The sequence below is a fragment of the Prionailurus viverrinus genome, chromosome A3 (genome assembly GCF_022837055.1).
Source record: "Prionailurus viverrinus isolate Anna chromosome A3, UM_Priviv_1.0, whole genome shotgun sequence".
In the NCBI taxonomy this organism is placed as follows: Eukaryota; Metazoa; Chordata; class Mammalia; order Carnivora; family Felidae; genus Prionailurus; species Prionailurus viverrinus.
In genome coordinates this window covers 73,556,170-73,582,705 of record NC_062563.1, presented here as the reverse complement: position 1 = coordinate 73,582,705, position 26,536 = coordinate 73,556,170, and the positions used below count along the sequence as shown (strand labels likewise).

The following is a 26,536-nucleotide window of genomic DNA, read 5'->3' as shown; positions in this document are numbered from 1 at the left end:
CCTTAATACTCAATTTTTAAAATTTTATTTGAGAGAGAGAGAGAGAGAAGGGCAGAGGGAGAGGAAAGAGAATCTTAAGTAGGCTCCATGCTGAGCTTCAATGTGGGGCTTGATCCCACGACCCTGGGATCATGACCTGAGCCGAAATCAAGAGTTGGATGATCAGGGGAATGAACAACCCAGGTGCCCCTTTAATGCCCAATTTTATATTAAATGCTCTAATAAATTAAATGCAAATGAAAAAAAGGTAACTAACAGTTGCCAATTCTTTTTGAAGATGAAAACCATATGCTAACAATTATTTTGGCAGAATCCATAGACTCAAATGTTCTGCAAACACTAAAAACCCTCCCACTTACTCCTAAAAGAGTTGACAAAGCATACAATGGATTTCTGGTATGCTATCTTTAAAAACAATTCTCCTCAGGTACTTTGAAGAGACAAAACTGTGTGTCTGACAATTTCCAGGAAGAGACCCAGGAGAGTTCTGCCTCCATCCTCTCAACTATAAAACATCCACAGAAAGTAAGGCAGTCACACCCTGTTTGCAATGTGCCCATTGAGTCATTCTGCAGCATGAATAAAACAGCCAACAAAAAGGAATATCTGCAAGAAACCACATCTAGAACCAAAGTGAAGGATAAACCCAGCTAACCTATTGTTATTCAGGTTCATGGAGTTAGTTTCACAATAAGTCCCAAGACATAATCTTAAGTATTCAGAGTTCTCTGCTCACAAAACCAAGACATAAATGATAAGTTCTAGTGTGATAGCTAACAAAGTCACATACCCAGTTCCAGTCCTTTATAGAAGTATCATTCACTTCCTTTTTTTTTTTTTAAATAAGCTCTATGCCCAACATTGGGCTTGAACTCATAACCTTGAGATCCAGAGTCATGCTCTACCAACTGAGCCAGCCAGCCACCCCAGTATCATTCACTTTTAAAATGACCAGTTTTGGGAATGCAAGCTGGTGCAGCCACTCTGGAAAACAGTATGGAGGTTCCTCAAAAAACTAAAAATAGAACTACCCTAAGACCCAGCAATTGCACTATTAGGCATTTATCCACAGGATACAGGTGTGCTGTTTTGAAGAGACACATGCACCCCCATGTTTATAGCAGCACTATCAACACACACACATATATATATATATATATATATATATATGTGTGTGTGTATATATATATATGTGTATATATATATGTGTATATATATATGTGTATATATATATATGTATGTGTATATATATATATGTATGTGTATATATATATATACACACATACATACTCCATTGTGTGTGTGTGTGTACACACACACACACACACACACACAATGGAGTATTACTCAGCAATCAAAAAGAATGAAATCTTGCCATTTGCAAATATGTGGATGGAACTGGAGGGTATTATGCTAAGTGAAATTAGTCAGAGAAAGACAAAAATCATATGACTTCACTCATATGGGGACCCTAAGAGACAAAACAGACAAACATAAGGGAAGGGAAATAAAAATAATATAAAAACAGGGAGAAGGACAAAACAGAAGAGACTCATAAACATGGAGAACAAACTGAGGGTTACTGGAGGAGTTGTGGGAGGGGGGATGGGCTAAATGGGTAAGGGGCACTAAGGAATCTACTCCTGAAATCATTGTTGCACTATATGCTAATTTGGATGTAAATTTTTAAAAATAAAATATAAAATTAAAAAAATAAAAATAAATAAAATGACCAGTTTACTTGCTGCTTTACAGGAATACACCAACTATACAAAAAGCATGATTCAGTTATACAAACAAACAATTCATAGAATCAGGCCATTTTGAGAGGGAGGTATGCTCAGATACATGTTTAATAACTACCCATTATTAACAAAGGTGGTCTTCAAATACTTTATACTAACTTCTGTCTGTTTTATTTATCAGTGACAGAATAGGTTAAAATCTCCCACTGTGACTGTGGATTTATCAGATTTTCCTTGTAATTCCCTGGATACATACAAATACAAATCATATCTATTTTGTCTTCTTGGTGGGCTAATAACATGGAAATAGTCCATTTTCTCCCTAGTCACACATTAACTCTACTTCTTTGATAGTAATATTTACCTGGTATATTTTTTCCATTCCACTCTTACCTTCTATAGTCATTTTGTTTTAGGTTTTAGTTATGCCTCTTATTTTTAAAATCTAATCCAAGAGTTTCTGTCACTTTGTGGACAAATATAATCCATTTATGTTTATTAGGATTACAGCCATATATGACATTTCAACCAACTTGTTTTCTATCTTAATTAAAGAAATGGGGGACCTGGGGCCCAAAGAGTTAAACAACTGGACCATGTCACAGCTGTGAGCCCAACATCCATAGTATCTTTGTCACCTCTGAATCCTGAGCCATAACTCAATCTAATTTTTAAAATGCAGAGAGCTGACGAGTTTAACAACCAAAGAAAATGCTAATAATACTTAAAATAGCTTAATTTTCATGCTGGCTTACTTTATGTGAGCATAGTGCTTTACTTACTTTTTCATTCAGTCCTTCCCAGGAAACCTTTGAGGAAGATATCATTATTAGTCCTACTTTATTATTTATTTATTTTTTTTAAAGTAATCTCTACACCCAACATGGGGCTTGAACTCACAACCCCAAGATCAAGAGTTGCACGCTCTACTGATTGAGCCAGCCAGGCACCCCTATGAGCCCTATGAATAAACTAAGGCTTTACTCCAGGTAGCAGAGCAAGGAAAAGAAGAAGCCAAGGGGATCTGAACCCAGTATATAGGACTCCCTAGCCCATGTTTTAAATGAATGACTTAGCCTACATTTTGAAGCACAAACCTTTAATAGTGATCTATATCAAAAAATATCTAATGGACTCAAGGTTCTTAAATAAATTAGGAAATAGATTAGCCCTCTTCAAAGTCTAATTAACTACTTAAGGCAGCAAGTGACCTAAATGGGCCTCCAAAATTGTGCATTCTCAATGGAGGTGATATTCCTCCCAAAGAGTGAAAATTCATTTTGGGAATGGGGGGAAAATACTCTTTCCAATGTTAAGTACAGAGATATGGAGGATTTGTAGTATTAAAATTTCATGGATGGAAGATTGGGGGAAAAATGTCTAAAAGACTCCTGGTAGAGAAAAGGAATAATGAAAAAAAGGTTAAAAAGCACCATCCAAGCTAAGAGAAAACATGAATCACTTTTAAGTAAATGAAGACCTGAAGGCAGCCACAGAAGACAGGAAGACGAAGAACAATTTTTTTTTTTGTAGAAAGGATTAGAATTTCATATACCAAAGGTCCTATTCATCATGTTTCTGATGTAAAAATTCACAGTGGGCTACTCTTCCCAAACACTAATGTATGTGCTTTAGAGAAATGATGATGGTTAAGCCACCTTCTCCCTACAACATTCTAAGAGTAAAAAGCACCTATCACAAACCTTCTGCTATAGACTGAATGTGTCCCCCCAACAATTCACGTTAAATTGTAATGCCCAATATGGTGGTACTGGGAGGTGGGGTTTGAGGGAGGTGATTAGTGTCCTTATAGAACAGACACAGAGTATAACCTCACTCATTCTTCCAGGAGAGGTTACAGAAATGTGATAGCCATCTATGAACTAGGAAGTGGGTCCTCATCAGACACCAAATCTGCCAGCACCCTGATCTTGGACCTTCCAGGCTCCACAACCATGAGAAATAAATGTCTGCTGTTTATCTATGGTATTTTTTTTATCGCAGCTCAAAGGGACTTCATTCCCAATATTTAGAAATAACCTCTTTCCTACACAAGTAAAAGATGCCCCAAAAAGGCTGATACTTAGTTTTATGAACAAAGTCCTAGGAACAAATTTTATTTTATTTTATTTTTTTTTTTTCAACGTTTATTTATTTTTGGGACAGAGAGAGACAGAGCATGAACGGGGGAGGGGCAGAGAGAGAGGGAGACACAGAATCGGAAACAGGCTCCAGGCTCCGAGCCATCAGCCCAGAGCCTGACACGGGGCTCGAACTCACGGACTGCGAGATCGTGACCTGGCTGAAGTTGGACGCTTAACCGACTGCGCCACCCAGGCGCCCCTCAAATTTTATTTTTTAACATGGGCACGTGAAGCCAGGCTCTACTATTTGGAGGAGGAAATTTCCTTTCCTTATTGTAAAGGAAATTAATTATTTTAAAACATTTCACTAGCAAGCAATACATTGACCATAATTCATTTTATCTTAAAGCAATCTATTTAAAAAGTCCATCACTATGGCTTAACAATTTATATTACACAATGACCAACAACAGATTTCTACAACAAGGAGGAGTATAATGTAGGGGGGGAAACAAGGCATTGCTGTGACCTTCCTCTATTTTTTAGGGTAAGCTGCACAAAAACCAGTGGAATTATAAACAGAATTATTATTTGACCATTTTAAATGAAAGAAAAATTCTTAATACACTGAATAGAAATTTATCCTCTTTTACTATTTGTAAATGAAATTTTTAAACAAAGTACCTAATTTATTTTCTCTGCCTACCTATGATATCACCCAATTCTAAATATAAATCTGCAAGCCCTGAAGGTTTTTTTAGACTAGCTTTATTTTGAAAACAGATCTAGACTAAGATTTTTTATTTTGAAAACAAAAGATTTTTTATTTAGAAAGAAAGCTTTTGCCATGTCTACCTAATATGCCTCAAAATCACTTAACTTGAATCAAACAAAAAAAAAATAATACAATAATTTCTACTAAACATATGGCTATCTTTATCGGCAGCTAAAGACCAAACTTCTTTTTGTCTCCTTACAGAGAGAAGCAATTAAAACTGAAATCATTAACTCAATACAGACCTAACACCACGATCTGATATGATAGCCAGTGTGGGATTTCTGAGCCATTAGAAGTAACTATTTTGGTCTTACCCTTATTCCCAGACAGTTTTAAATTACATTAGAATATAGGCCTAATGGCACTGCTGCCAAAGTGCTGATCCTGAATTTCAGTAAGTTTGGCATTTCACTGCCTTATTTGAGAAATTTCCTAAGTCAGTATCATGTGCGCCTAACCGGAACAATAGAGGAGCAATAATGTGCTTTCTATTTGGAAAGCAGAGTTTTCCTTCTAGAGTAGCCCATTGCCAAAATCCTCTGCAAATCTATCAAGCGAAAATGAGTACCTCTATTTCCTGGAATAGTGATCAAATGAAGGAAATATATAAAATGGCAATGAAAAACAACACTATGGGAAATGATGAATGAGGCACACATACCCTAAGCTCCACGAGGGCCAGGATCCTCTCTGTTCTGCTTATTTTTATACCGCCAACACCAGCATCAGACTTAAGCCACAGCAGGTGCTCAAAAACAATTATGAATTAAAATGGCAGGTGTCAGGAGCAGTGTTAACTCCAGAGCAATTCTGAAACACAATGCTTTTTTCTGCCTAAATCAAATGTATCTTGGACCCCAATAAAATTCTCATTGTTACATACGTGGGAACCTTCTCTTCACTCAGTTTCATTTAGAAAAGGATCAGTTTTTACGAGAAGTTTGCTTTCAAATGTTACAAAATAAGACAGATCATATTTGAATAGGAATGGAGCAATCACTAATTTCACAATCTCATCTGGGATAAATAAATACATGTATCTTAATACGTAATGTTTTAAGAATCATTTCCCTTTGCAAAATGACCAAAACCCTAGGCTTGTCTAATACCCAAATTTCCAAAGGTTTAAATATCTCTAGTTAAGTTTTCTCAGAGAGAAGTTCAAACAATTTTCGTTGCTCAGGTTAATACTTTGGCAACAAGCCTTTCCCTATGTATGCCTGGTGAATGTTTCCCAAAGCTACTTAGAAATCTGTAACCTTTCATATGAACAAAATGAGTAAAGGTTGGGCTATGATACTTGAAAAGGAGAATTGACATTAATTTCAGAAAATAACATTCAAATAATTGCCGTTTTCATATGATCAAACCTCTATTACTAAAATTTGTTTAGAACTGATCAATTTGAAAAACTTTAAAAAAAATAACAACGTTTAACAATTAATACAGGCTGAACTCCATTAGAATTCTGCACGTTACTTTCAAAAGCTTGATTCCAAAGGAGCTCAGTATCAACTTTGGTAACAAAGGTCAGTTAAAGTAAATGTGGAGATCCATTTTGGATTTCTAGGATATTTAAACGTTGATATATGAGAAAAAGGAGTCACAGTGTTTGAACTGTTCCCTCAAGTTCAGAATGACAGAGAAACTCTCTGATATATAACTAAGAGCATGCATTTCATCATAGGAGACCAAACACAAGTACATCTACCACAGGGCCAGACCCTAACCTGACCGACTGAGTCAGCTCAGCACCCCACACCAAACTTCTCACAAAGGCCAAGATTAAAGCATGGCCTACCCAAAGCTACAGGGGCATGGGCCTGCAATTCAAATTTGCTATTGCTCAAATCACTTCAAAATGAAAATAAGGTCTCAGCTGGTGAAGTCCTTAATCAGGTTCAAGAGCAAAGGAAACCAGCAACTTTCCTTGTTCCCCCCAACAGCAGAAAATAGGCTTAAAAGAACAAGAACTAGAGCATCCAGAGCATTCCCTTTAAAAGCTCCCTATTGATATGATTTTGGAAACTGCATTTTTGAACTCCTCGCCTGAACAAAATCAAGCCTAGACTTTTATCTCTTTGAAATATGTTATTAATAAACCAGTTTTCTACTTCCCAAAATACCTACAACATAACATGCACTTTGTTTTTCCTGCTTCCAAATGCTTTCAAATAAGTTAGTTACTTCTTTTGCCAAACTCAGCAACAGAGTGAAGAATGAACAGGATGGTAGGGTAAATTAGAGAACTGGAGGCAATAAATCCTGTTAGCATTCTATGATCCTGTGCAGAGAGAAAATCAGGGGGCAGAAAATCAGGGGGTGACTGGATATTTAGGGATGTCTGAGTGAACTCTGACGCTGTCTTTCCTGCCATCAAACGCTAATGCCGATTCGAAAAGATTCCTGTAATTAAGGGAAGTTTACTAATCTCATTAGCAACAGAGCTACTATCTCTCAGTAACTCGTGATTTTAAAGACTGGGACAACAGAACCAGGTCAGCCTAAACATTACTTTCTCTAGGAAGCTCTTCTGAAGCTCCCAGTCCCAACCCATGGCCTCCTATTATATGCTCTTGTTGGTATCTTTTCCTCATGGCACATACCTATAGCATTTAAGAATTATATGTGTAATTATTTGTTAAATAACTATCTCACCTTCTATACTATACTCTCCATGAGTAGGGCATCTCTCTTTTTTATCAATGTATGCATAGATATAATACCTAGCACATAGCAGATAATAAACATTTAATAAATAAACTTAAAAAAATTTTCACCTTCCACGAGTATTATAAGCACTTTCCCTATGAAATCTGCTGTATCAAAGAAAAAAAAAATGTCCAGTGTATTGAATGGTAAATTTTTTCAAATGAAAGCAAAACTCAAACAAAATGTGAATAAACTCCTAAGTGATCAAGAATTATCTGCATAATTTTACTATATTTACATTAAAACTTTTAACTTCCCTGACTGACCAAGAAGAAAAACTTCAAATGACAACTTCAACTTCAAATTACAGAGGTTAATTTCCTCAGTAAAAACTGCATTGTCGGCTGAAGAGCCATAGTCAAAGGGTGCCAAGTCAAAGATGAAAAGTGTGGTGGGTCAGGTCCATAACCCAGGGCCCAGACAGAAAGTATACCTAGAAACCTCAGAAAGTATACTTAGCACAGTGAAGGACATCAGACAAAGAAGAGACTCAAAACTGTTCAAAAACACAATCGGTACTCCATTTTAAGTACCCAAAGTTGGAAGAGGTGAAAACTGAAAGCATTCCAAAGAAAATGTGGTAAGCTCAGGGGCACCTGGGTGGTGCAGTCGGTTGAGGGTCCGACTCTTGGTTTCGGCTCAGGTCATAATCTCACAGTTCATGAGTTCCAGCCCCACATCGGGCTCTGCATTGATGGCGTGGATTCTTTTGTGATTCAGATTCTGTCTCTCCTTCTCTCTGCCCTCCCCCACTTGTGCACTCAGGCACACGCGCTCTCTCTCTCTCTCAAATAAATAATTAAACTTAAAAAAAAAGATTTTTAGAAAATGTGGTAAGCTCAACATGAAGTGCCAGCAAAAGACAGTACAAACATGGGTGGCTTGGTTGTTAGAAATGAAGTCATCACCCCAGAGCACTGACCAACTCTAGAGTGCTGAGAAGCGGGTAGCCAGGTTGGAAGACACCTGGAAGTCCAGGCCCAGGAGCCAGGACCTCACAGGGGAACAAGTCTTAGAGGGACAGTCGGCATCTACCCTTAAGAAGAGCTTCAGGAGCTCTCATGTGGGCACTGGCACAAACTCCTTGGCAGACAGGGAGCAACAAATTCATAGTGACTCAGGGTTAGAAGGCACTTTCTAACAACTAGAGCTCTCCAAAAAATGTAGAGGGTTGGCCAGAGAGCAGGGAGCTCACCTTATCACCAGCAGTTCACACAGGGTGGGGGAAGTACCATATGACAGGGAAGCTACAGAGGAAACCAAGTACTGTGTGGGAAGCTGGGCTACATGAATGCTAAGATCCCTTCCAACCAGCAGGCCCCTAGGATTTGGTTAACCACAAAGTATTTACCATTCTTACAACCAGTACACTGTAGTAATAGTACAGTACTCAGAACTTAGTTCCCAAGGTATGCACGATACTCTCTCTTGGATGGGCCTTAAAGGATATTTCAAGAGAATGACTTTGCCATTCCTATTTTTAACATGATCTCTGTTACCTTAATTATAGCCATTCTTTGTGTTTCCATATAAGGAAAGTATTTGCATTGTCTTTAAAACAAAAGTATTCTTCTGCAAACATTTATAAATATTTTCATTGAGTTGCACAACCCCAGTAGAAAAAAAAATTGGCAAACAGTTTTGAAACTGGTTTTTACTTTTTTTTTTTTTTAAGAGAGAGTGTGAGAAGGGAAGAGAGGCAGTGGGGAAGAGAGAGAGAGAGAGAGAGAGAGAGAGAGAGAGAGAGAGCAAGAGAGAATACCAAGCAGGCTCCATAGTCAATGCAGAGCCTGATGAGGGGCTAGATCCCATGACCCTGGGTTCATGACCTGGGCTGAAATCAAGAGTTGGATGCTCAATTGACTAAGCCACCCAGGTTTAGTCATTTTGATGAAAACATTAAAGTGCACCACTGAAAATATTTATCAAAACAATTATTTTATTAGGCAACTTTATACTTTTATTAATACCATAATGTACCAAGTAAAACCTATGTTCATTAAAAAAAACCTTTATTTAATTAGAAAATACTGCCTATGCTGGCATAACATCTCTGTGACCCAAAGCATATTATTGAGTCTGGGACGGTTCTTTGCAAAATGTAGAGACATTCCTGATACTTAAATGTATGTATAAAAGTTTTTATTTAATAAAGTCAGAATGTCAGAATATAAAACAGCTTGTGATTCATAAACCCTCTGTTTACACTGCTTAAATGAAAACCTCTCTTTACTTCTTCAGTTTTGGGAGAAGGGTGCTGCATTTCAAATAGATTCCTTAAGAAAATTACTCTGTGATCCCCCCGATCAGATTTTAAATTCATCAGTCCCACCTACTGTACTTAAAAGTCAATGGACACATATCCAGTATCCAGAATTGGTCATTTCCAGCTAAGTCCTGACATAACGAGAGTGACAAACCAGATCAAATAACCAAGGTACCAAATCAGCTAGAGAACTGGTTTTGCTATGGCTGTTTTAAATGCAGTTCCTAGATGTGTCCTTTTCTCACCCGTTTTCTAGAGGCAGATCACGACTGCACCATAACATTTCTGAAAAAAGTGAATACATTTGGAAGCATTAAGAAAGTGTGGGAAAACTTCACTGTAATCATACTCAGCTATGGGATGATGAAGAATTAGTCATTTAGCAGCTTTTCTGCCAGAAGTTGGCTGGTTTTGCTTTCTGGTGATGTACATGTGTTTTTGATACTGCCATTTTGCTCAAAAAGGGTTGATATGTTCAAAGACTAGGAATGAGACACCTGTTTGTGAGAGCAAGGATCAAAATGGTGACTTACAAGAATGGTCATTGCCATACTTACGGAGATTTCTTGCCTGTAAGCCTTGGATACTTTTAAATTCTGCTAAATCCCTCAGACCCTCCAGGGGGAAGGAGTAGGCAGCCAGTGTCAGAGATTTGTTTAAAACACATCTTGCCTCACTGGAAGACAACAGGGAGGGTATTGATCTGCTTAGTTTGCTCTGACTGCAAAGGCACTAAGCAGGTGGGCAGAGACCCCTCACATTATGGAAGGCAGCCAATGGTTTACACAGTCTACTAAAAACTGGCCAAGTTCCCATGAGATCCTTCTATCTTCAAATGGAGCATGCAAAGAAATGGAGTATAAGACATCAAAATGGAGACTCCAGTCTTGGGGGCAGGTGGGACTTGTTGACCAGGATCCAAAAATGCCTTTTTTTTTTTTTTTTTTTTTTAAATCAGCTCAGTAAAGTATGCTCTACAGGGCAAGAAGATTTTTTTAACTTAGCAATCGCTGACCAGAAGACTAAAACATACCCCACTGTTAAAACCCCTCTCCGTGTAAAATCTAGAGCGACTACTGTGCCAGGAAATATGCCAGCTACACAGCCAGGGAGTATCAGTGTTCCTCTTGCCTCATGACCACAGAGGGAACACGGCAGTGACATCAAGTGCATTCTCCTTGAGATGAGCTGGCTGATGTACTAACTCAGGAGTCTGTGCAGAGGTCTCTCTTCATTCCTAATGAGGACAAAGCCAATCAGCATTGGTCCTCTTCAATGAGACTGCTCACCACTCCCACACACTCTAGGAACCTCCCTCAAGAAGTTCCAGAAAGTTCCTGCTAGCCAGCTCCACAGGCTTTACAAATGAAGGAGGAGACCCTCCCCCTTGCTTTCAGTGTACATTCCAAGAAGAAAACACACACACACACACACACACACACACACACACACACACACAGCAAAGCCAGAGTTTACCTTTGGTTTTGCAATGAGATAGATTTTTCATTAACACATCTCTGTCTGACTTCAGACTAAGTCCATTAATCTTTATGTACAGAACTTTGCAGAAAAAGCAGGCTGGGAGCCTGCATGCATACACGTCCCAGCCCCAAAAGGTATTCTCTGAAGTGAATATTTATTTCATTTCCTCTAAATAGCAGGAGGGATTTTGCATCTCTACCATGCCTCTGTTGCCAGAAATAGCAATGTCAGGAGCAGCCCTCTCTGATGTAAACCAACTCCTCATGGAGGAGGAGGGGCGAGCAGGTACAGCTAGACCATTCTATCAGCCTGACCATCCCACAGTGCTAAATTGATGCCAGCTGTCCATTACTGTCTACATTCCTTAGGTCTCTGGAACCTGCTCCTGACAAGAATAACAAACCTTCACCATCAGCTTCCAGATGATAGCAGAGGTGAGGCCTTCAGGGCTAAAAAGCAGAAAACCACCAGCTTCCCCATCACAGCTACTGTCTCTCATGGAAAGGAGGGGGGTATTTCAGAGGCCGGTGAGTGTCTTTTAGATAAGAGATGAATGAATTTTCTGATTCATGTCCTGAAAGAAAAATGCATTTTTATTTTCTTCATTTCTCCAAGTTTTACATTTGGAAATGGATGCTGTCATGTTACAAGAATCAACAGCAGGTCTGGAAATGAACCAAAGCCCTTTAATCCAGTCTTGCTTTAAAATGCAAGTGGTTTTCAATCAAACATTCCAAAATATGCTAATGATCACCTGCAACACAAATTTTCAGGGAGCTGTAAACACTTAACCAAAAATGTGATCAAATTTTTCTCAAAAGTCTCTATGCACAAAAGTCACTCCATATCTCAGCTTCCTCTTGTCTCACAACTCCCCAGCCCCTCCGTTGTACTCTCCTCTCCTCAGAAGCTTCATCTCCCAAGTAGGCTGCGCCACATGTGCTCTGTGTTGGGCCAGGGGGCAAGCCAGGTTACCACCCTCCACTGTGCACAGACCTGACCAAGTGGCGAGCAGAAGTAGGCAGGTAAAGAGAGCATTTTAGACAAAGCCTCCAACACAAAAAGTCACGGACCAATTCAGAGTCCAGGGGTCCAATCCCTCTCTTTGATGCTGCAGACCTGTACCTTACTGTCCAGCCAGGTTAGCACTTAATTGCTTTAAACTACCCTTAATGGATACAGGTAGCATTAGAAATTGTCAGTTATCCAGAACACTGCCTAAATAAGCTCTACTATTCCCTAGAGAATAGTAATAGAGAAAGAGGCTTCTAAGATATGCAAACATGACCAGCTATACCAAAGACTCTTTCGTGATAAACAGCAACTGGTCTGGAAGCTGCCATCTCATTTTAGCTAATTGCAAACCTATTTGTTTCTGGAAAAAACAGAACAAAACAAAACAAAACAGAGAACCTGAGGCAGTTTATCATGCCTCTCACTGAGGAATGTGGTAGCTCCAGTGGGGAAATAGAGGGCAGTTTCTACTTGGATGAAAGGGACAGGCTGATCAATGCTTCATCCTCCTTAATGGGGTCCTACCCTCTGTAGCAGCTTGGCCGGGCTCTCCATAGGGGCCAGACGCCCAGGAGATCACCAGAGATCCAGAATCAGAGACTGTGACATCCCTTCCGGAAGCCAATTATCCCATGTTTATGTCAGTCCCAGAAGGGGCCTTAGGACAAGTCACCTCAAGGTTCAGGGCCTCAGTTTCCCCATCTGTAAAGAGAGAGGTCCAGACTGGAACAGCAGTTTCCAGCCACACATCACAATCCCTCGCGGTAATTCTGTGACTTAATTAGGCTCAGATGTGGGTGGGCATCGGGACCTTTAAAACTAAGGGCTGAGATTTACTGATCAAATAGAGGCCCTTCCCGCCTAAAGGAAACAAAAGCCTTCCTAAGCCTCAAACGCAAGGGAAATCATCTGCACTCCTCCCCACTTAGGGTGGTGGATGGAGAGGAAAAAGGTGAGCTCATCACAGCATTTAGGCAAGTCTGTCAGAGAAAGGGGCATCTCCAGCCAGCCCCATCCTGAGAACACCTGATAAACACTGATGTTGCAGCCTGCTTGAATGTTCTAGGAAATTTCCAGTCAGTTCTAAAATTTGGACACTGTATTTGGGATTTAGATGTTCTTCCCTCTTGCTGCCTGAAACATGAGTCTCACAATAAAGTATCTTTAACGAAAATTTTGTGGTTATTTAAGTCTTTAGCTAACAAATGAGACTCCTTGTCATTTGTTTTCTTTTAAAACAAAGAACAACTGGCTAAAACATTCGTTCATTCCCTCATTTTTAGTCTATTATAGACCACAGAAAAGTACAAAACAAATTCTAAGAAATGAACAATTAACATAAAAAGTGAAAAGAATTATAATACCAAGATGCCAAAAATACTGATTACATTTAAATTACTATTTGCTCTTTCATCTGGAAAACATATTCTCCATTGGAAAGTACCCAGTATAACAGCTGCATTGCTTTTTCAACTTTCACAAACACTCTCAAAGTTAGCCAAACTCTGTGTTGGCTGCTGTCCAGGGTTTTATTGTTATGTACTATTAGTTCATAGTGAGAAATGTGGGCTAAGGAAAAGAGAAGGTGAAGGAACAGGGCTTCATAATCATGTGCAGATGTGAATGTTCCCAAAGGTTTATCTGCCAGAAAATGCCCCATATTACTTCTATTACCTGTAGCCTTTATTAGTTTAATTAGATAATTACAAATGTTGTGTTTTTAGGACATCATTTAGAGACTTAACTTTAAACAATTTTTCTTCTGTCAGTGGCTGACATTTTAATACTTTTCGTATGTAAAGCAAACCGGTCCATTCTCTTCCCCTCCTTCCACTTTTTAGCAAGTGCTGAAAGCGAATCGAGAGGCAAACCAACAGTCAACCTGCCTTCATATGTCCACTTGTCAAATCAATTATGGTTCAAAAGCCTCTCACTTTTAGTAGTTTATAAATGTTGGGACTTTATATTATTATTTTTTTAAGTTTATACAAACCAATGTAGTGACAAGGACATGGTCCAGCAGAGACTTTTCAATCTCATGAACCGGTTAAGTTAAACAACCAACCAAAAAAAATGGAGCAACCAACAAGGGTTTTGGCTTTTATTTCGTTAAGGATAAAAATTAAAACAAACCCCAAACTACCAAATCATATTGCCACTATCTTATAAATAAGATCCCAAATAGGAGAAGGATCATCATCTGAGAATTGAGACATCAATCCTTTACATAAGAGAAACACAGTAACCTCACATCCAGGTTCATGAAGCAGGAAATGAGCGGCTCAAGTCACACCTGGCCCCACAGGTGCAATGGGAAGCATGAGTCAGCAGTAAGAAGATGAGAGCTGAAAGCCCAACTCGCCAGCCAGGAGCAGGCACAGCCGCTGCAAGTTTCTGAGTCTACACCGAAACATTTACTCACCCTACCTACACTTCTATAGTCCTATCCCGATCTAAAGTTCCATATCCATCAGATGAGAATACTCTGCTAGAACATTACCTATTTCATTAGGATGAGGAATAAAAACAAGGTCTCTTTTGTCCCACAATGTTTATCTCCAGAACCCAGCATAGCACTTGGCAAAAAGTAAGCACTCATCTCCATAGTATTTAAAGGGTTTTAAGAAAATTGCACTGATCATTGATGCTTGGGAGCTTCTTGAAAGAAAATACAATGTGGATCGGGCTTTAATTTTTAACTTTATAGAGGTATGTATATTTGCATCATTTAACACATACATAGCTCTGTGTGCCGGCCTAAGCCTCAAATAACCTTTATGAGGTAGGGACTATTTTTGTATTTTATGGATGAGAAAATTATGGCACAGGTCAAAGGTCAAAGCTAGTGGAGTTGGGATTTGAACCCAAGTAGTCCAGATTGTGAGTCTACTATCCTATGCCATCCAGTATGGTTGCAACAAGCCACATGTGGCTATTTAAATTTAAATAAAATTAAATAAAATTTAAAATTCAACTCCTCAGTCCTAGCCATATGCACATGTGGGTCATGGCTACAGTATTGAACAGCACAAACAGAGAATACTTTCATCACTGCAGAAAGCCCCAATGGAGGCACCAATCTATGCTCTTAGGCAAAATTCTATTGCTGCCTCCTTGATTTGGGTTTACCTCCAGACCTAAGGTCCCATCTCCAGGCCTAACCTAACCTAATAAAACAACACAAAGGGTTTTTCCAATAGGGACTCTAACACCTTCTCTTTAAGCAAAAATACATAAAAGCAAGTTGACAGCAGCATGACTCTTGACGAATGTCTTCAACAAGAAAGCCAACCAGAAACTCTTTTTTTTTCCCCTTGTTATTCTCAACTCTTCTCTTGGCAGGATGTTTGCAGAATGGTCTCTGGCTGTAAACTCACTGGCACACACTTGCACCTGTCCTGCTGTGAAAGACTGAAACCCTGTATTTATGGACTTTGTAAGCAGAGTTCAGCCAGAGGGTAGCCATTCCCAAAATTCAGTTCTCAAAATATTTACAGATATTTTTCAAAATGAACCACAGAAGGTTCTTTCTGTAACATAAGAAAGTTCTTGATATCAAGGCAGTTCTATGTCTTGGAGAAGGATTCATGGTGAGCTGCCATGAAGGTGGTGGGGTTGGGTGGGGAGGTGTTACGATTTCTGCCAATTCCCGAAATAGTTACACTTTTAAGAAAAAGGCAGTTGTGAAAGTTCAATCACCCTAAGAACAGTAACACACTGAATCCTTGTTCAATACAACATCCGAATCCACAAGGACTTGAGGGAAGATGAAACCCTGGAGAGGTAAATTCCGGTAGGACAAAAGTCAAGTCCTAGCACCAACAGCCATAACAATAAAGAGGTAAAGAGGAAAACTTATAGGGTGGAGCGAGTCTCACGGGAAGAGGAAAGGTACTCAAGTGGGCTTACACGCGGGCTGCAGAAACCAAACAAATTCATAGCTCTGCTATGGCTGGACTTCCCAGTTGTAAAATTCTGCTTCTGCATCTGTTAAATGAAAGATATTCATCATTCCTCTTCCTTCTTCTCCTACTTATTTTCAGAAAACCCTAGAGGGTTCCCCACAGAAACTTCAGGGGTTCCTTGAAAGGACATGCATTCTCTGGGTCAAAAGAGGACTAGTTTCTCTAGCACTACAGAAAACAGAGGAAGCCAGGTATGCTGGCTCCTCATGGACAGCCAAATACCCACAACCAAGAGCTCAAAGTGGACACAGATGTTGGATCCTCATGTTCCACACTATATGTTTACCCCTATTTACTATTTCCTCAGCACCTATTTCTGTAAACACATGCCCAAATCATCATCTCCAATAGCTGAGCAATTTTCTACAGTATGGATATGCTATAATCTATTTAACCAAGTCCCTATAAGACACAACTTAGGGGACAACTATGCTCAGTATTTTTTTTTTTTATATAAATGTGGTAATATCATTGTAACCTTGCCCATTATTTTCTTAGGATAAATTTCTAGAAGAGCAATCTATTGCCCTACAGAAAGGCACTTTCCCACCAGGATTATTATACAAGAGGGCCTGTTTCCCCTCTCCCCTGATCAGCCTCCTCAAGTGTTATGGTTAAGATCACTCCAGGTCTATAAATTAGTATTGCAGTATTATTTTAATTTGCATGTCTGTGCGCACGAATGACGTGACACTGAGTATGTTTTCATAATCTAAATGAATCACTTATTTGGGTAAGCTACTAGCCTCTCTGTGCTTCAGTTAATTTATCTGTAAAACAGAAATAATCATTGAACCTATATTCCATAGAACTGTTTTGAGAATCAAAGGAAATAATGCACATAAAATATTTATAATACATGGAACATTAAAAAAAGTTAACTATTACTGTTATTTATACTTTTTAATTTATTTATGGTATTTATTACTTTTTAACTCATTTCTGATAAGGAAGAAATCTTCCTTTGAAACAACAGAATTCACATCAGTGGCTGCTTTTTGCGAACAGCACAGATGAAATAATTATCACTGGATAACAAAGAACCACTGTATGTACCCATGTGTAATTCTAGAAATGGACCTCCCTCCCCTTCATTTGGTTTTAACATCCAGTAGATCAAGGCTATTTCTCTGTAACGTTAAAAAAAAAATACATGTTTGAATAAAATTTTAATAAACTACGGATTCTTTATTTTCCTTTTTAAATAAAATCCTCATGTTCTCAGAATTTAAAAAATGTTTTAACAACAACAACAAAATTCCCGAAAAGAGCTTGGTTAAATAAATAATGATACACACACACACACAAACACACACACACATATATATACACAGACACACACATACACATATATACACACACACTCACATACAAAAAAATATGTAGACTTTCAAGCCTAAAATAAAAACAATGATATTTTATAGATATATGTAAAATATGGGACAATTATCAGATGAAATAGCAGGTAACAAAATGAGTATGTTATGATTCTTTTTTTTTTTTTTTTTTGAAAACATACCTTTAGCTGGAAGAGTATACACCAAAATGTTAAAAGTTAGCACTGGCTGGTGGTATGAAAAGCAATTTAATTTTTCTCATTTTTCTTTTAAAAAAAACCCCTATTTTTCTTAGTTCCTACAAAGAACACTTTGATTTTTGAAATGAAAAATTTTAAGTATTTGTACAGGTGGGATTCCAATGTGGTATGCAGTTTCTTGGACAGAGCAGAGCCTGGCAAGATAGTCCCCTCTTGGATAACAAGGTTCTCTGGCAGAAACATTTTTTGGACTGGGGAGTAGCATCTCCTATGGGTTCCTTGAGCTCTGAACCTGATATTCTTGTCTCATTTTCCCAGGTATGGGCGAGGGCTTTGAGCTGATTTTGTCTTTCCCCCTACTTACCAGCCATCAGTGATGCTCCAGGGCTTTCAACATTGGTCAAACTCTCCGATAAGCACACAAGGCCCCTGCTTTCCCCCAGTCTCATCTCCTGGAATGACCACATATACCTTCATTCCAGACATTCCCAGATTCAGATGTAACACCCCTCTCTCCTAATCAGCTCAAGATCACCTCCTGCAGGTGTCTTCATTGTACCCCTATGCCCATATCTAGCACAGCATTCTGTACCCCAGACTACAATGCTGGCCCATTCTTGCCCACGTTCTTGACTTTGAGTGGGTTGGGAGGGATGCAAAAGAGTGGTAGAACCAGTAGGCAGGAGGAGAGGGGACTTACTGAGGTATAGTTGACATATAAGAAATACAATGAGTGCTCGCTTCGGCAGCACATATACTAAAATTAGAACGATACAGAGAAGATTAGCATGGCCCCTGCGCAAGGATGACATGCAAATTCGTGAAGCGTTCCATATTTTTCCCTCTTACACTGTTGGTGGGAATGCAAACTGGTGTAGCCACTCTGGAAAACAGTGTGGAGGTTCCCCCCAAAATTAAAAATAGACCTACCCTATGACCCAGCAATAGCACTGCTAGGAATTTACCCAAGGGATACAGGAGTACTGATGCATAGGGGCATTTGTACCCCAATGTTTATAGCAGCACTCTCAACAATAGCCAAATTGTGGAAAGAGCCTAAATGTCCATCAACTGATGAATGGATAAAGAAATTGTGGTTTATATACACAATGGAGTACTACAGGGCAATGAGAAAGAACGAAATATGGCCCTTTGTAGCAACGTGGATGGAACTGGAGAATGTGATGCTAAGTGAAATAAGCCATACAGAGAAAGACAGATACCATATAGTTTCACTCTTATGTGGATCCTGAGAAACTTAACAGAAACCCATGGGGGAGGGGAAGGAAAAAAAAAAGAGGTTAGAGTGGGAGAGAGCCAAAGCATAAGAGACTCTTAAAAACTGAGAACAAACTGAGGGTTGATGGGGGGTGGGAGGGAGGGGAGGGTGGGTGATGGGTATTGAGGAGGGCACCTTTTGGGATGAGCAATGGGTGTTGTATGGAAACCAATTTGACAATAAATTTCATATATTGAAAAAAAAAAGAAATACAATGAATGGCACATATATAAATTACACAGTTTGAGAAGTTTTGGCATATGTATACACCTGTGAAGCCATCACCACAATCAATGAGCACATCCATCGCTCCAAAAAGTTTCCTCATATCCCGCTGTAGTCCATCCTCTTGTCCCACCTCCATGTATTCACACCCCCCCACCCCCCAGACAACCACACATCTGCTTTCTGTCACTACAGATTAGTTTACATATTCTCTAATAATGGGATCACACAGTATGAAATTTTTCTGTCTGTCTTCTTCATAATTACTTTGAGATTCAGCCCTGTTGTTATACACAGCAATACTTTTTTTTTTTTTTTTTTTTATAGCTGGGTAGTATTCCATTGTACAGATACAACACAGTTCATTTACACATTCACCTGTGATGGATATTTGAGCTGTTTCTGGTTTGGGGCTACTACAAATAAAGCTGCTACGAACATTTGTATACAAGTTTTTGTGTCGATACGTGCTTTCATGTCTCTTGGGTAAATGTCTTAGGAGTGGAACACCTGGGTCATATCATAGGTCATAGTGTAAGTTTTTTAAGAAACTGAATCATGGAGTATTCTAATTTAATTAAAAAAATAAAACAAAACAAAAGACAATGAGCAGACAAGTACCCAAATGCACTAGGGGAATATCCTTTTAAAAGAAAGATAATAAATCCCTTTTATAAGGGATGAGTCATTTTATAATGTGAATAATCATTCTCTGTAGCTTTTAAAATTCAGTCTTCACATTTGAAGTATTTTTTTTAACTTTAAATGAGTCATGCCTATATCAATTACAGTTATACAAAAATTCACACTCTATCCACTGCCCAATTCCCCTACATTGAGCCTCATTCTTTTCAGGATCTGGATGGCACCATTTAATTGCTTCTTTCTCTGTAATTCTCTACAGTGGTGTTGCGAGAAAGAGCATGACACTGTGATTCTATCAGTCTTGAAGAAGGACCCTTTCTTTTTATATGTTCCGAGAAAAGACAGTAACCCACTCATGTGACTTTGGGGAAGTTATGCTAACTTTCTGTGCCTTTGATAGTCACCCTATTCTACTGGCATTCAAAATTAGATGTGAGAGTTAAGGGCCTCTTGTTTAAACGACTATTCTGCAGTAAATACAACTTGAGCTAAAAATAGAAAAAGCAATTCTACATGAAAACATTCTTAGTCTAGGACCCTCCCCCCAACTTAAACCTATTTAAATTCAGAACAGATAGAAGCATACATTTGTAGAATACAAAAATAAGAGTAATCTGGAACACAGAGGAAATTGTAAGAAAACTGCTCCTTGGTTCTATCCAAACTTCAAAAGATTGGGTTTTCACTGGTAAACACTGTATTCAATATTCTGTGGATGTTTTACACTACACAACAATTTTCTAAACAGATTTAAAGGACTCTAAGTATAAAAGCATAATAGAGCTAAATAGTCTGACAACTTTTATTATTTCTATTAACCCTTCTGCTCTAGTTTATACAAACCAATAAATCTCATTCTCATTCCAGATGAAAAGAAAGGAAATTCTACACAGCAGTCAAGTACATTTCTATTGCAGGCTGGGAGTATCTTTGCTTGAGACCTAACACGCATGCCCATGATTCCTCAGCACAAAGACCACTATGATTTTACATAAATGTTACAGAAGCAGGGGAGAGCCTGGGTGGCTCAGTCAGTTAAGCATCCTACTCTTGATTTCGCTCAGGTCATGATCTTGTGGTTGGTGAGATCAAGCCCTGTGTCAGGCTCTGTGCTGCTTGGGATTTTCTCTCTCTCTTTCTCTCTCTCTCTCAAGCCCTGTGTCAGGGTCTGCACTGCTTGGGATTTTCTCTTTCTCTCCCTCCCTCCCTCCCTCTCAAAATAAATAAATGAACATTTTTTTTAATGTTAGGGAAACAAACCGTTCAAGTAACAAAACCCAAATCAAGCTTGCTTAAGCTTGAAGCTATCTGTCATAGGAAGGAGGAAGTCAAACAGACACCTGCAAGGAGGTCCTGGGAACACATAACCTTAGAACAGGTGTTAAATAAAACTCCTTAGATCTAGGTATTCCCCTCTTAGAAATCTTCAGAAAAACGAGAATTCAGATAAAAGTTTGAATTCAGTAATGCTCATCACAGGGCTTTTTATAGCAGCAAAAAAGGTGAAGACAACCTAAATGCCCAGTAATAAGAGTACTTTACATAGCCATGGGTACTTTACATAGCCATGAAAAAAAATGTTCAAAAAAATTTTTTTAAATGGACACAACTCATGACATAACAAAGGGAACATAATTATATAAAAACAAAAGTATAATTATGTGGTTGTATGTATGTGAGCAAGTATGAATAAACAAGACCAGGAAGAAGGACATTTATCAAAATGTTAACAGGGGATAGAATAGCATCAGGATCACAGGAAAATTCTTAAATGTATTACTTTCCTAATCATAAATTTTTTCTTTAATTATGTATTTCTCAAAACAAATATTTTACAGGGTTGTTGGGTTTTTTTTAAGCCCTTAAAGTACCACATTATTTCTCTGGAAACAGAATCTAAGAACTTAACTATGGTCACCAGCAATATGTAATGCCTGTTTCTTTAAGGGTCTATAAGCAAAGACTCTAATAAGACAATTTGGATTTAGAAAAGAGAAAAATCAGAAGTCAACTACTTAAAAATGATTCTTCAAACCAGAGAAGTTTCAAGAAAATTACTTTAAATGGTACATGGCTATAAGACACTTAAAATATGATGTTTAAAATTTTACTTTCCATGAGATTCCTCAGGTACATATTTACTCTAAAAGACTATTCTCACAGGGGCACATGGGTGACTCGGTCAGTTAAGTGTCTGCTGATTTTGGTTCATTCAGGTCATGATCTCACGACTTTGAGACTGAGCTCAGAGTTGGTCTCAGCACTAAGCATGGAACCTCCTTAAGATTCTCTCCTTTTGCTCCTCCCCCACTAACATGCTCTTTTACTCTCTCAGTAAATTTTAAAAAATTAAAAAGTTAAGAATTATTCTTACATAATATGATCAACAATTTCCGATCAGTTCTTCATCAAGAATGTTAACCACCACAGGAGCGCCTGGGTGGCTCAGTCGGATAAGCGTCTGACTTTGGCTCGGGTCATGATCTCACGGTTTGTGAGTTTGAGCCCCACGTTGGGCTCTGTGCTGACAGCTCAGAGCCTGGAGCCTGCTTCGGATTCTGTGTCTCCCTCTCTCTCTCTGCTCCTCCCCCACTATGCTCTGTCTCTCTCTGTCTCAAAAATAAAATTAAAAAAAAAACAATTAAAAAAAAAAGAATGTTGACCACCACAATAGTTCAAATCATAGTATCTACAATTTTCTAATTGTCATCAGAAAATATTTGAAAACTATAAAGAATTGTTAATAATGTGGACAATCTTTAACCACTGAATATAGATTTGGAGACTCTTCATAATGTATGACTACGTGAAGGTAAAACCTCACAGTGACAGACACGATGCCTTGGGGATTCAGTTTTTGCTGTCAGTCAGGTTTATTATTAACAGTTTCTCTGGACCCCCCTAAATATTATGAGCTATCACCCTGACTTTGGTAAAGTCCCTCAGTGTTTCTTGACAGAATTATGACCTACTCTGCCATTGTGCCCTACAAAAATTTATTCTCTTCCATCCTGGAATTCAAGTGAGCTTTGAAAAATACACAGACTTGCCTAAAATCTTTCAAAGCCTCCCGCTTCATCTTTGAGGTAAAACCTCATTTCAATGTATGTAAGACCTCTTTCATCTTGCTTCAACCACATTCAACACAGTCCCTCCACGCCAGCCATAGCAGAACACTTCCCCAAAGCACACTATCTTCTTTCTCCATGGCTGTGTGCATGCTGTTCCCTCAGGTGGGACTTCTCCACCCCCTAATATTTCCAGCTAACACCATTCATTCTTCCAGAATCATCTCAGGTCATCATCCTTCAGAAAGCTGTCCCTATCCCCTCATATCTGTCACCTACCTAAATAAGACATGTCAATTCTATGTCCACAGTTACACCAATGACAAGGACTCGTCACTGGTTCCCTATTTCCTCCTCTGAACACTTGTCCCATGAGAGCAGAACTGGTGCCAGCACAGAGCCCAGCAATGGGAAGTATTCAACATTCCAACTGAAGCTCCACGCCCATCTAGGCTGCGGAAGCAACCTTATAAACATATCCACTACTGAGGGAAAACTAAGATGTAGCAGATTAATGAGAGAATTCAGTTATTTTAAAGTGCTTATTCCCAATCAGAAATTTCTGGAAAACTGACTTTTGAAAGAAGTTTCTTGCCACCACTTCAGTAATTTCAAGATTGTTGAGATGTCCTACCTAGTTTCCCTTTTACGTGGCGCTACCTGAATTAAGAGCACGACCAGAGAAGACCCTTTAAATATTTTGGGAATTAAAAGATCTGTTTAGAAAATGTCTGAAAGTTGTTTTCTGTTCTCTGCATCATCAACCAGAAAAGTTAAACAGATTCTTGGGATGGCTCTGTGAGATCAGAATGGATGATGAATGCCAAAGCGTTCCTTGTATTCATATAGAAACACAGTGAGGATTAAAACTATTTCAGGCTCAAAGAATAGATCATAGGTCCTCTCTTTGATCCAGAAAAATCCAACTGATTCAAAACCACAGAGAAAAGATCATTTCAAAGTAAAGAACATTTTCTATAAATAATCCACATACTCAGTAATATTTTGCAAAACATGCCCACTTAGGGATTTCTGTATGCATGCTCTTTGCAAAAGCTCTTCATCATTTGAAACTTATCAGCTCTCAACTCAGAATTATAACTGTAAAAATCAGTAATTTACATCTCTATATTGCCATGTATTTTTCCAAGTACTTTCGATTACATCATTTTATTTGATCGCACTTTTGGCACTCATTCCATTTCTAGAAAAATGGATTATTACCTTAGCATCTGATGCTAAAGATGTAAGACGGTAACAAATAATACAAAGGCGTAAGGGTAATAATATTCTTAATTTTTGCCAGTGGAATTAAATACTGTACACAAGTGTGTTTGTTCATGATTAGTGTCTTTACAAATGAGTCCTTTGTAAGATTAATAACTTCATTAAAATTGAAAGTAGGAAAATAATTCACAGAAAGTGTGAAAAATTCTGTTATTTTCCCCCTATACAAAATGTACCATCTGGAGTTATTCTGTAGCCAAAAATATAACAAGAGATAGGACTTTTTTTTTTAATGGTGAGGGGAAGGAGGAAACTATAAATCACAAAGAAGCCGCTAGGATGAGATAATGCACAACACTGAAATCTGAGGAAGAGGGTCCCAAGAGATCATCCACACACTCACACTCAGCTTGTGTAACCATGCAGGACATGTGACATGCCACCTTTTATAATGAAGCAAGAAACAGCACTCTGGGATGAGAAGAGGAACAGAATTCAACACATTGCCAAAAATAAACAATAAAATGAAAAGAAGTAGATTTCGGAAAGAAGGCAGACTCTAGAAAGAGGGTTTGCCTGAAGAAAGCATCATTTAGAAAATCTACATCCTTCGGCATACTACATTTTGCCTCTACCGTTTTCTCTTTTCCTTAACCCTACCGTACTTGGATTTTATGTGACATGTCTGAATAAAAATGATCTAGTCTGATCCCATTCTCTTAACCTCCATCTGCCCTCCCTCCAGAACATGGGAATCCACAATGGAAATTTCACTGGAAATATGAGCTAGCACCACCCTTCTCTCCCACATCTGAGAGTTCAGCTGAGACGGCAAACAACTGGGGAAGGTATTTCTTCAACAGAAGGGATTTTTTGCCTCTCACCTAGTTTTACCCCAAATTCTCAGGCTGTAGTCCCTTAAAGGGCATTCTTCAGCTCTGCAGAAAATAAAGCTTAATTCTCTCCTTCCTGGCCCTGGACTCCTCAGAGTTCACTTTTCCTGCCCTTCACCCTTACCACACCCCGGCAGGCCAGCCTGCTTTAAACAGGGCCTTTCAGCAAGATGCGACACATAATCCATCTCACCAACTGCTGCAAGACTTCTGGTGCCAAAAGGCCATTGAGAAAAAGGCTGCTAAAAACGTATGTGGTAATTCGGTACTGGCAGGTCCTGCTGGATTAGCTCTATTCCAAGTCTGTCTTTCCTGTGTCAGAACTCTCCAATGTTCATGGCTTCTCCCTGTTTTGCTGCCATCCTACAGAGAGAGCCTGAATCTAAACTTTCTGCCATGTTGGAAACATTCTATATCTTCACTGTCCAAAACAGTAGCCATGAGACTTATGTGGCTATTGAGCACTTGAAATGTGGCCAGTGTGACTGAGGAACTGAATTTTTAGTTTTAGTTACCTTTAATTAACGTAAATGTAAGTTGCCACATAAGGCTCATGGCTACCCTGCTGGACAGCATACACTAGAGTCGTAATTTTGAGAGCAAAGAGTAATATGCAAACTGGGCTGTATGTTTCAATCACCTGGAGAGCTCTTAAAAGTCCCAGTGCTCATTTTACCACCAGATGATTAAAGCAAATTTTGTTGGGGTGGGACCCAGACATCTGCATTTTTAAAGACTCCTCAGGTGATGTCAATGTGCTGACAAGAAGGAGTATCACTGCTCTAAAATGCGAAAATTTCTACCATTAATAGCCAATCCTCATCCAACAAAACACTGACAAACACTAAGCTATGTAAACAATTGGGTCAAATATTCTCCCCATCATGCAAATCAATCCCAAGACACGAGGACAAATTTAGAAGAATTCCTTCAAGAGCAAAACCATGTCCAAAAGGAATGGGCCGCTAAAGAAAGCAAGGAGTAGAAAAGGAAAGAGCTCAAAAAGGAAAGTAAAACAAGGAAGGAAAAGAGTTTTTCAAAATAACTATCAGCATCCAGAGCCTGGCTAGCCTGTGTCTTTACATACAAGTAATTTGTTTTCTGGAAAGGCACCAATTAGCAACAAAATGCACCTCCAAATCTAGCACTTTGAATAAACAGCTCTAAGTGGATTATTTTTCCTTGGCTAACTCACCCACATACTATCTGCGTCTGACAGCAAGCTCTTGCCACTGTTGGTTTTTCTTCAAAGAGTAACCTGACACTTGTGCCTTTTCATGGAGCACATGAAACTTTTTAAATGGCAGTAATTAAAAAGCCAGTATCACTCCAAAACCCATGTCTTCTGGCTCGCTCTTCTCGGGTGGGCACAATGTCAACCTTCACCTGCCATTACTAATTTCATCAAGTATCATTAACCTGGTGCAGCTCTGTTTCTGAGGCTTGACTTAACAGAGGCATTATACCCAGAGTATAAAAAAATGCAAACAGTCACTCAAGTTCCCACAGCCTCTAATCTTCCAATCAGCATTTCCCAAAGGCACACAGTGCCCTTCAGGTGGAATGCTGGCAGAGTTCCAAGGCTGATGCAAAAAATTCACCAGCATTTTCTAGGC

General features: G+C 38.8%; 1 protein-coding gene and 1 non-coding gene across 3 annotated transcripts in view; one reads left to right on the top strand and one right to left on the bottom strand.

Annotated features, from left to right (window-relative positions):
* The window catches only part of SPTBN1 (spectrin beta, non-erythrocytic 1), a 199,395-nt gene that overhangs the window by 149,975 nt on the left and 22,884 nt on the right, over window positions 1-26,536 (bottom strand). The window lies entirely within an intron of this gene.
* LOC125163201 (U6 spliceosomal RNA) lies at window positions 18,317-18,423 on the top strand. Its single transcript, XR_007151346.1, has one exon. It is a non-coding gene; the product is annotated as a U6 spliceosomal RNA (small nuclear RNA).